This window comes from Macaca fascicularis, chromosome 17 (assembly GCF_037993035.2).
Source record: "Macaca fascicularis isolate 582-1 chromosome 17, T2T-MFA8v1.1".
Classification (NCBI taxonomy): domain Eukaryota; kingdom Metazoa; phylum Chordata; class Mammalia; order Primates; family Cercopithecidae; genus Macaca; species Macaca fascicularis.
Genome location: NC_088391.1, coordinates 19,802,416 through 19,814,796, shown reverse-complemented (window position 1 = coordinate 19,814,796; position 12,381 = coordinate 19,802,416). Strand labels below are relative to the sequence as shown.

General features: G+C 42.2%; 1 protein-coding gene across 1 annotated transcript in view; it reads left to right on the top strand.

Annotated features, from left to right (window-relative positions):
- Positions 1 to 12,381, top strand: part of FOXO1 (forkhead box O1) — a 339,803-nt gene that overhangs the window by 254,357 nt on the left and 73,065 nt on the right. The window lies entirely within an intron of this gene.

The following is a 12,381-nucleotide window of genomic DNA, read 5'->3' as shown; positions in this document are numbered from 1 at the left end:
GCCTGGGATGGTAGCAGCACCTGAAAGACTGTGTCACTGGGCTACAAATGCAGGAGGCCCAGACACAGTATCCACAGCACAGTGCTCAGGATCCAGTTGCATGAAGCTCAGAGGGAAGATGTTTTAGCGGAAACCAGATTGGAACTTGGGGAGAGGCCAGTTCAGTGGAAGGGATGGCTGAAGCCAGAGGTGGAAGGATTTCAAGGGTATCAAGATGCTCAGGGCTCACCTCGGAGATACCAGTAACTTCACCCATCCTGAGATATTCTGGGAGAAGCTGGAGGCTCTTTTTTTTTTTTTTTTTGAACGGAGTCTCGCTCTGCCACCCAGGCTGGAGTGCAGTGGCCGGATCTCAGCTCACTGCAAGCTCCGCCTCCCGGGTTCACGCCATTCTCCTGCCTCAGCCTCCCGAGTAGTTGGGACTACAGGCGCCCGCCACCGCGCCCGGCTAGTTTTTTGTATTTTTTAGTAGAGACGGGGTTTCACCGTGTCAGCCAGGATGGTCTCGATCTCCTGACCTCGTGATCCGCCCGTCTCGGCCTCCCAAAGTGCTGGGATTACAGGCTTGAGCCACCGCGCCCGGCCTATGGAGGCTCTTAACATACTGTTTCTTCAGGGTTTGTTTGTGTACAGGCAAGGCAGAGGCTCAGGGGAAGAGGCATCATAGTTCCAGGTTAGAGGGGCCGTGAGCGGCAGAGACTGCAGAGACCGCACGCGGGGTTCACAGTTTGCTCCACCAACTGGCCCTGCTCAAGATGCTCCTCCGCCTTCCTTGCTTGACCTATGCACCACTGATTGAGTGCAGTGAGCAGTGCCAGTAAGACCAAACCGTGCCAGGCTCCATGAACGTGCTCTGAGTCCACTTCACTCAGTTCTCTCCTTTCATGTTGCACTCAATCAGTTCATTGTTGAAATGTGCACTGTTCAAGTGGTAGACTTCTGTTTCTGAGGAAATTTCTGAGCTGAGATTAAGCTGCTGCATGATTTCAGCCCCCTTCAAATTTAATCTCTGCTCATAGTGCTATTTATTCTGCAAAATCATTTGTATATAGCACATTTTCTTCATTATAGTCTCCAAGAATCCAATTACACTAAGGCTCTTGATACAGAACCATGATCTTGGATCATACTCATGACCAGTTGATTGGTTAACTGAGACTTTCCCTATCTCCTCTCCCCCATCCCAGCCCTTCAGCCTCAGACTAATATCTAGAAGCTTCTGGAAGACTGATAACAAAATGTTTTTGCAAAGAGAAAAGTTTGTTTTTTTTGAGCTGAGCTTTGGATAACCAAGTTTACTTACAGTCTGGCAAAGAATAACCATAGAAGGCATAGGCCTGGCTCAAATTCTTTCTCCTAAAAATGAATGTTTATATTGCTCTGAATTAGAAGATACTGAGGGTGATGGAGTGGGATAGGTCATGTAGGACTTGCTGTAAGGTAAGGAGTCCTGTTCTTGTAGTGATTTAGAGAGAAGCAAAGAAAAGTGGCACATTGGAAGGCCAGAGGAATCTTTTGCATACGATGCTGTGTCTTTTTCAGTCTTGTTTATCTCTTGGCCTTTATTTTTATTTTTGTGGGAATTAAAGGTAGGCCATTTATACTGCAATGTATAGAGATGATTAATAATTGGGGTACTTTTGACTAGCATTTCTCTCTCTGAGACTCTTTATGCATTTGGGTAAGTAAATCAAATATATTTCACTTATATAAAATTGGAACAAATTGAAAGCTAGGAGAGAAAATAAAATCAGTAAAGCCTTGGATTAATCAAGCCTCTAGATCCAACAACGAATATACAGGAAAACAAGAAACAGAGGAACATGGTAAAAGACCATGGGATGAGGTTAGCAAAATCCAGATATAGGAAACTGGAAAGTTCTTCCTCTTTCTCCTCCTCCTTCTTTTTCTTCTTCTTCAACCCCACCACCACACGAGAAAAATGAATGAGGGAACCTGTAATTTAAAACAATCTTAAGTGATACAATAACCAATACTAATGTATGGAACTTAGTTGTATCCCAATTCATACAGTAAACTACATAAAAGATTATAAAGATAATTTTAGGACAATGAAGTACCAATGAACACCCCTAATAACAGATCTGGGCTCTAATATCACTTCCCACTAAAAGGAACCAGGGTTCCTAGGAAAAGTGGCCAATTTCGGGCATGATTTACAGTGTGCATATAGAAAATCTTGTCCTATCAGATAGCAAGGAAGGCATCAAAGACTACTAGGGTCATATTAGAAAAACTGAGAGCTAACTTGGCTAAAGATGGGGAAATCTGAGCATCATAAAGAATTACTGTGGTGAATAAAAATGGTTCAAATATGTTTAAATTTATGAGTTCATAATAATACTCTTAAAAGTAAAAATGAATTGATCACCATAGGAGGATGCCAAGGAACCAGCTTATTATTTGAAACCAATTGAGGAGAAAGAATCAAGCATCTACTCTGCCTTTCTAATATGAACTGTACCATGAGATAGCTAAGTAGAAGATGAAGAAAGTTTCTCATTATAGAAGTATTCCAACTAATAACTGAAGCGAGGAATATTACCATTTTGTAATCCCTAATGAATTGATGGATCTAGGCATTGAACATGAATGAATAGTAATATCACAAAGCTAGCGATAACCAGATGCTGTGCATCTGCCAGTGGAAAAATGGAAATCCTGTATGACATAGGCTTGACAAGAATACCTGAATATGATTAAGCCACAAGCTCTACCTACCAATGTATAGGAAATACGGATGACAGGGAAACATGCTAAACTACACCACGGGGCTACAATCGCCAGAATCCAGACTGTAGGGACCTTAATAGGGCAAATAACCCAGTTTCTTCAAAATGTATAGCAAGGAAAAAAGTAAGAAGTGGAAAAGGAACCATTAAAATCACAGCAGACCTAAAGGACATCAATCAATTGCAATGTATAGATCTTTAAATTCCATTTTCAAAAAGTATCCTCATTTTTTTAAACCATGAAAATATTTTTGACATTTGTGAGTTAAGAAAATTTAAACATTGTGTAAGGAATTATTACTGTGTTGCCTGTGATACTGGTACTGTAGTTATGTCAGAGTCTTTATCTTTCACAGATATGTTTAAAATATTTACAGAAATGACATAGGGTCTGGGATTTGCTTTGGAAGTGTAGAGGGATGGGGATGAGGCCAGAAAGACCAAGGTTGATGGTTGTTGGGGTCAAATGATGTACATATAAGAGACTATTGTGCTATTTTATCTACTTTGGTGTAGGTTCGAAATTCTGCATAATAAAAGTTAAGAAAGAAAGATATGGACATGTGAATACCGACTCATGTTTAATTGTATTGAGTAGTTAATGTTATTTTTTAAGCATGTTAGTGGTAATTTAGATTTACATATTTAAAAATATAAAATGATTTCTAAAGTTTACTTCAAAATAATTAGTGCTTGGGGGGTAAACTTGAAATAAAAGTAGCTACTTTTGTATACGTTTGAAAATTTCCCAAATTTAAGGTAACATACAAAAAAGAGGCCAGGCTGCAATTGAAGAAAAAAATTAGGATTGCAGCAAAGAATAATGAATGTAAAAATGCCTTGTATTTATGACTAAATTGAATGAAAGCCAAGCGTTTATTTTTATTATTAACATTTCTCATGCTAAAGTTTTTGGTCATTAAAAACAAATCCTTGGCTGGGCGAAGTGGCTCATGCTTGATATCCCAGCACTTTGGGAGGCCGAGGCAGATGGATCACCTGAGGTCAAGAGTTTGAGACCAGCCTGGCCAAGGTGATGAAACCCTGTCTCTACTAAAAATGTAAAAATTAGCCGGGCATTGTGGCACATGCCTGTAATCCCAGCTATTCAGGAGGCTGAGGCAGGAGAATTGCTTGAACCCGGGAGGCAGAGGTTGCAGTAAGCCAAGGTCGCGCCAGGGCACTCCAGCTTGGGGTACAGAGCGAGACTCCGTGTCAAACAAACAAAAAACAAAACAAAAACCAAAGAAACCCATCGCAAAAGCTTAACATGAATCCATTTAAGGCAAAATGAATAGAAATATGAATCTAGTGATGTTAGAGAATCTTCTTGGTAGCAATCTTAAAATAAAATAGAGAATTCCTCTGCCTCATTTTCTCCCTCTATATCAATTGAAGGTATGTGATTGGCCAAAGAAAAGACTGTCCAGTGTCTTTTATGTAATCTTCATCCTAAATTAGTTTCCAAGGATAAACTCAAAGTTTATCAGAGTTAGACAAATTCGTATGTAAAAAATAAGTCAAATCACATATTACAAAAGAGAAAAGATAAGCATCCATGTAGGTGAGCTTTAAGATGTATTAGAACAAGATGAGAAGGATTTTAAAAATCAAAATAGTAGGAGCTATAAAAGACAACATGTCTTGATTATATAAAGTGTTAGATTTTGGAGAATGAAAAATAAATATAGAGGTTGGCAGGAAGAAGAAATCTGGCAAATTCAGGGAGCCTTAACTTGTGGAGTTCAAAGGTCTTAGAAGCAGTGGGTGCTGTGGATTGCTTGCTCAAGCTCCATTCTGCTTTCCTTCTAGTTGGAGACACTGGAAATCTAAAATTGACATATGCCAGATTCCTTTGCAGCTAGGATTCTGAATGAGAATTAGGTTCTGATAATTGTGTACTCCTAGGCTTTAGATCTGGAAGGCAGAAGTGAAGTAGAAGCCATCTTTCTTCCTTTTTTCTTTTTCAGTGAGATTGTCCTGCAGCAGCATTGCAGTATGCCTTCTTCAGCTTCCTGGGTATTGAGACATAGTTGCAGAGGCAGAAGCAGGTGTGGTGGCTTCCTGATTGTGGCCTGTTGATCTCTGGATCACAGCTATGGGAGAGAGTCTTGAAGCCATAGCTTCAATAGAAGCCTCAGAGTAAACAGCTCACCCACTGGGACAATCTGTTGTTCTGGGAGTCATTGCTGTAAGGGTCATCCACAACTTGTCTTTCAGCCCTTCCAAAGACTTTGTAAGCACCCAATTCCCTGTATTAAATATCTTTCTGCTTAGTATACCTGAAATAATTTTGCTTCCTGTACTGTACTCTGATAGAAACAAGCAGTGTTTAATTTTTTTTCGGCCTTCACAAATGAAATGCTTGTTGAAATTCACCTTCCCTTCCCCACACACAATCACCAATGCCACTCACATCTTCCCTGTGATCCCCATGTCCTGTTCTTTCAATTCGCTTACTCTTTCTTGCCAGTGGTCCCCATATTGCCAGGTATCAGCAGTCAGGAAGGGACCTAGATTTGAGAGTGGCCAGCTGGAGAGAAGATGCTAGGTTGCCCCACATTTGATTGCCTCTAGGTTCGGATACAGATGCAACTATCTTGGAACTATGCTAAATTCTCCCTCCCCATAACATCTGTTATCACAAGAATCCTAACATGTAGAGCTTTTATCCCTATTCAAGACGGGGCACCCAAAGCTCAGAGACTTTAAATACCTTGTCCAATGTCACATGGTGCTTAAGTGGCAGATCCAAGTTTGGACACCAGTGTTATCTGATTATTGAGTGAGCTTTTGAAAATGCACAAATGGGCTGGGCACAGTGGCTCATGCCTGTAATCCTAGCACTTTGGGAGGTTGAGGTGGGTGGATCACCTGAGGTCAGGAGTTTGAGACCAGCCTGACTAGCATGGTGAAATCCTATCTCTACTAAAAATACAAATATTAGCTAGGAATCGTGGCGTGTGGCTGTAGTCCCAGATACTCGGGAGGCTGAGACAGGAGAATTGCTTGAACCTGGGAGGCAGAGGTTGCAGTGAGCCGAGATTGCACCATTGCACTCCAGCCTGGGCGACAGAGTGAGATTCTGTCTCAAAAAGAAAAAAAAAAAAAAAAGAAATGCACAAATGCAGTTATTCGGCAAACATCCTAGTTTAGGTCTATAATCCTGCCAAGGATTGAGTGGGAGTTGAACAAGAAACAGAATGATTTCTTTTTTCCTATGCTGGTGATAACAGCCTCCCCGATTTTCTGTTGGTTAGTGGGAGACAGTCGAGGAAGACGGGATGGGAAAGACCAAAAAGCCAGTGAACAAAAGAGATTAAGGGGCGTGGGAATGAGTTGGTACTAGGGGTGGCAGAGCTGGGTGGCATTAGCATTTTCACGGTGCTGGCAGTGGCAGTGATGGTAGCAGTCCTGGTGCTGTTGGTGGTGGCTGTTTGTCTGCTGCTAGCACTTAAAGGTAGGTGAGCAGATTTAAAGCTGCCCAAAGTGTAACATTGCTTCTCCCTAGTTGGTCATTCCTGCTCACCTTTTTTTTTTTAATCTATGATGAACTTCATTCGATAGTGAAGGTGAATGCTTCTTTCTGCCCCAGCAAATCCCAGACAGCTCAGCCAGGCTGCAAGTCTTGGAGGCGACACAGACACCTGCCTTTTCCATGTGAGTTAACTCACACTCTGGCTATAGACTCGTATCTCCTGAGTTTTGTTCTGGGACTGTGCTGATGAGTACTGGCCCACCTCAGCTTGACAGTAAGTCTGGGATCTAGAAGACCTGGTTTGAGATTCCAGTTCCACAGCTTTCTTCTGTCAAGGTGATTCTGGCCAAATTCCTTAACCTTGATGTGCCTCATCTCTTTTAGAGATGTTTCTTCATCTCAAAAACAAGGGGAAATAATACTACCTCACATGGGTGGAATGCGGATAATTGAGCTATCTATCTAAAACATTTTAAGGCAGATGCTTAAAATATGGTATCTATGCTATTAGCTGTAAACACTCAACATGGAGTCAATGCATTCTCCTACTTGGGGAAGCTGGTGAGAAAACAGGTGAGAATCAAAGTGTATTTTTTAATTGATCAGAACAGATTTTCCACAAAGAAACTCTGTTTTAAACTCATGTAAATAGTCCTGTTTCTTATAAATGAAGTGTTGATTTTTGAGATGGCAAGGGCAAGATGTACTCTCAACCACTTACCATCTGGTGTAAAACAAAACAAACAACAGCCAAACAATTGGTGTTGGCCTGGCTGACTCTGATCTGAGGTGTCTGCCCACAGCCTGATCAAGGCCTGGATGCACACTTCAAAAATCCATAGATTCAACATGACTTCCTCTTAAGAGAAGCCTGTCAACCTAATGAGTTATGTTAAAATAATTCCCGATTGTAAAAATGCTCATAAACGTTATTCTAAATAGCTCATGTGCCATTAGATTTAGTGGTGTCACTGAAATTTTATTCTGTTCTTCCTTTTATCATAAATATTTGTGTTTATTTTAACATAATTTACACATAATCAAGGCTAAAATGGTATGTTTTTAAAGGAAATGAGGGAATAATTGATCAATCTGTGGATTTCCCCATTTCTATTTATAGACCGTCTCACAAAGTTTCTAGATCTGGAACTCCATGAGAACAAAAACATGAAAATATCTATATGATTAGGAGTCAAAAACAACATATTTAAGTGAGACATTTTATATAAAATGCTCACACAGTGGTTGACTCATAGGTCACATCAGTAAATATTAGTTCCTTTTGAATATTTACTGGTGTCTTGTCTTTCTCTTTTTCTTTTTTTTTGAGACAGGGTCTCATTCTGTCCTCTAGGCTGGAGCACAGTGGTGCAGTCACAGCTCACTGCATCCTCCGCCTCCTGGGCTCAAGTGATCCTCCCTGCTCAGTCTCCCAAGTAGCTGGGACCACAGGCACGTGCCAACACACCCAGCTAATTTTTGCATTTTTTTTTTTCCAGAGAGATGGGGTTTTACCATGTTGCTCAGGCTAGTATTGAACTCCTAGACTCAAGCAATCTGACCACCTATGCCTCCCAAAGTGCTGGGATTACAGGTGTGAGCCACCATGCCCAGCTATCTACTGGTGTCTTAATTTGATGATTCTAACTCATACTATATTCAGAAATTGTGTTTTCTTCATTTTCCAAAGGATTCTTAATATTTCATTTCTTTCCATCCATTGGCTATTGAGACCATACCAGCTGTGGATAACCCGAATATGATATAACCTCATAGGGGTAGAAGTTGTGTGAAGTTGGGAAGACTAGAGTAAGATGGAATATTCTAGTACTGTAAGGAAAGGAGAGATTACCTTTTACCAGGATATGAAGTCATGTTTTAAATGTTTGCTTTGAGGTTAGAAGTCAGGTCATCTCTTTGTGTACTCTTTGTTCTTCACTAGTAATTTGTTAATTCAGCCATCAAGCTTCTAGTTAGTAGCCAGACACAACCTTAGCTGTCTCCTGTCTCCATCTATAAAATGGTTATCATGCCCACCCTACTGTCAGAGTATAAATATTTATTGGAAGATAATTTTAGCAATAAATACACAAAAAAAGACATGGCCCCTACCTTCATATAATTGATTGTCTCGCCATAGAGATGAAAGTGAAAAATAAATAATATCGTGAGAAAAGCTTTTGTTCCCTAAGAATTGGATACAGACCCACAGGCAATGCAGCTGCTACTTTTGTCACTGCATTGCTTGCTAATCATGTTCCCTGGATAGACCTGTCCTTTCCCTTCCATGGCCCAGATCTCCTGCAGCTGCATGTTGGGTTTGAGAGGGCAACCTTTCCAGACAAAGATCATTCTTTGTTATGGGTACACACATGGCTGGGTCCCCCACCAGAAATTTCCAATAAGCCCTGAGGGTCCAGTTGTAGCATAATGAGAAGTGAAATAGAATCATACTCCAAAAGTTGAGCTTTGAGTCTTGAGTTGTATTTAGTGATTTTTTTTTTTTTTTTTTTCTGAGACAGAGTCTCGCTCTGTCGCCCAGGCTGGAGTGCGGTGGCGCCATCTCGGCTCACTGCAAGCTCCGCCTCCCGGGTTCACGCCATTCTCCTGCCTCTGCCTCCCGAGTAGCTGAGACTACAGGCGCCTGCCACCTCGCCCGGCTAATTTTTTGTATTTTTTAGTAGAGACGGGGTTTCACCGTGTTAGCCAGGATGGTCTCGATCTCCTGACCTCATGATCTGCCCGCCTCGGCCTCCCAGAGTGCTGGGATTACAGGCGTGAGCCACCGTGCCCGGCCAAGTTGTATTTAGTGATTGTTTCTCAAAGGCCTTCTGCTCTTCAAGCTGCAGCATGCTTTGGGCTTCTCTTTAGTCACATAAGGGTTATAGCCCCCAATGAGAAAACTTGGCTACTGATAAGATGCTTACGATTTTTTTTTTTTCCAGGTAGTCCAGGCGAGTCAGGAAGCAGGAGTGGAGGATGTCTTCTTGACCTATGAGATAAGAAAAACAAACCCATCTGAGGCAGGAATGGCATTTGTTCCAATGCCTAATTTTAGAAGCAGAATGTAAGGAGATGAGTTGAAGCATACATGAGTAATACCAATAAAAAGTTGAGATGGAATGTTCTTGTTCTCAACTTGAATGCTGGGGTGTGGAATCAAAGTGCACAGGATTTTGCATACAAATAACTGCCTATAGATTATCATTTTCTACTGGAGGGTCTAAGAAAGTCTAGCTGGCTCCCTGTGAACAAGGAAACAAACTTGGTAGGAATTGAAGGATGAAAAGTAACTTTTCCTACGTGAATCATCCAGGAAACAACAAGGAAAGGGAAGTAGAAAATCCCCTGATGGATGACTCCCTTGATTAGATTTTTGTGGTGCTCTGTAATCAGGGACTCTGAAAAGATGTTTTAACTTTCAAAGGAAATGGGAAGACTAAAGACTGTCTAGGTGAGGGATGTCAGATTTGTGGTGTAAATGCCATCCTCCTTCTTCCTGTGCCATGGCAGACATCACCAATCAATCATGACACTTTTTTCTCCTAAACTCCTCAATACTGCATTTTAAGATCGAAAAATCACAAAGATCACCTCCCTCTGTGTGAAATCTCCCTTTGTCCTATTGGTTGGAATAAATTAGAATCATGAGACAAGTGACTGATATTTTAGTCAAAGGATTTCATTCTACCTTTTTTCTTATGTATCGCAACAGTCATGAAGCCTCTTAAAGAGAAGTTTATTTTGGTGACTTCGTTCTATTTCAGAGACTGGTCTTCTGATTTTTTTTTTTTTTTTTTTTTTGCATATTGAGACTAAGGTTGATTTTCAAAGACAGATTCACACTAATCAGGCTTTAAGAAATTGATGTATAGATGAAAGCACCACTATATTAGTTACTCAGTGAGTATTATATTTGCATTAGTTTGACCTGGACATCATCTTTCTGTGAAGTAAAATTATAATTTGGAAGTTGTTTGGGAGTTGTGGAAACAGAACTAAACAAATCAGTTGCCTGAATTCATTAATTTATTTATTGTTCCGATTATTCCACATTGAAGGCAAGGTGTCTCCTCTCATAAGGCTTACAAGGCAATAAAGGAAACAGATGATAAAGAAACAACAAATACGCATGGTAATCTCAAGTGGCATTTAGTGGTATAAGCAGTGTAGAACAGGTATCATGATAGTGAATTAGACGTTTAATAGTTTCACACTTCGTTAGCTGACTGACCTTTCTATAATTCATACATTCCCCATCCTTAGAAGCTGAATAACTGAGGATTTCATCTAGGATGTGCCTTCTGTTGAACAGATATTTAATGAGGACTACCAATCACACCTGTGTGTGTCCATTGCTTACAGCTGCTCTTCGGATTGATCAACACGTCCCAATACCGGGGAGTAGCATAGAAAAGTGGTTGAGAGCATGAGCTCTGAAGTTTACAGATCCTGGGGGGTGCCACTTTTATTCATTCAACAAACGTTCATTGAGCATGTACTATGCACCAGGCAGTGTACTGGTGCTGGAGACAGGCAGTGAACAACAGTCTTTGTCCCCACAAAGCCTCCTTTCTAGTTTGGAGAGACAGAGAGGGAGCAAATAAATATAAATGTTATTGGTGGTAAGCATTAGGAAGATGAAGCAGTATAAAGAAATAGGGAGTGACCCAGGCAGGGTGCTACTTTGGGAAGAGTGGTTTAAGCACAGCCTGGCCTAGGAGGTGACAGAAGAGACCTGAGTGAAATGAGGGTGCAAGCCAAGAGGATCTTGAGAGAAGAAGGATCTTGAGAGAACATTCCAGGCAAAGAGCCTGAGCTGGGAGCATGCTTGGCATGTCTGTGGGCCAGCCAGGTCGTCCTGGACTGCAGTGGAGTGGGAGAGGATGAGCCAGTAGGAAATGGAGTTTGAGAGGGAGACAGAGGCCAGATCATGTATCATCCTATTGGCTATGGTGAGGACTTTATAGTTCAAATCAATTGGGAAGTCATTGGAGAGTTTTGACTTGAGAAGTGTCACGGTCTTTGCTACATTTTTAAAGGAGTCACTCTGGCTCCTAGGTGAAAAATAGACCGCAAGGGCCAAGAGTGGAAACAAGATGGCCAGTAAGGAGGCCGATGTAGCGAGAAAGGAAGTCAGGATTGGAGACGCAATTGACTTGGGCCAGTGTGATATTGGTGGAGGTGGGGGAGCGGTGTGATTCTGCTTATTACTTGAAGTTAGCGCCCAAAGGTGATTGTAGTTAATACTGTGATTTTCCAGTAACGTGGTGGCCACGTGTTTGATCTCACAGCCTGCCCCATGGCCTCTTCGCTCCCGTCCAGGTCGATGCCCACCCAGCTGCCTCTCACCACTTTACTTGTCTTCACGGAGCCATGGGGGAACTTCTGGGCCCCGACCTGCAGCCCACCGGCCATGGAGACCCAGGCCATGTCCTCCAATGATCCAACTCCTTGCATCCCATGCCTCCTGGGCACCACTGTTCCTGCTTCATGTTGCAGATGGCAGACTGCCCTGAAAGGTCCCAGCAGCGTGCGCTCAGCTGATGGTTTGGGCTCTCCATACCTAACCCAGTGCCTCTAAAGCCCCTGAGGCCCGCTTTGAGAGATGCGGGACTTAGGCGGTGGGGATCATACTCCTTGCCCCCAAATTTCTCCCTCTCTCTGTCTTCCTTCTTCTCTCCATTCATCAGGCGAATGGGTGAGACCTCTTTCAGGCGGGACTCCGGGAGCAGGTTTGCCAGACTTGCCTTCTGAAATGCTAAAGAAAGGTAGAAAGAGGGATTGAGGAAAACGCTTTCTCTCCTAACAAAGCCTTTCTGTAGCTTTGATAATCCTATTGTAGATGCTCACGTTGAACCTGTACCTTTCTCTTGGTGTTTACTTTCACATCCTAGCACTCCACCCCCAACACTCCTCCACTCACTAGGAAGAAGGTCATTTACGGAGAAGTGCGTAAAACAAAAGCACATAACGTATAACATAATTGAACATCATCGCTTTCCCCCGTTGTGGCCATGTTCACCCTACACGGAGTTGCCTCTGCTGGAGGCAGCTCCAGGGCGGGAAGGGCTCTGTTCCTTTGCCCGGCGCCAGGCCTCTCCCTCTCCCTGATTGTTTGGCTGAGGAGAGTTTGGAAAATCTCCAGAA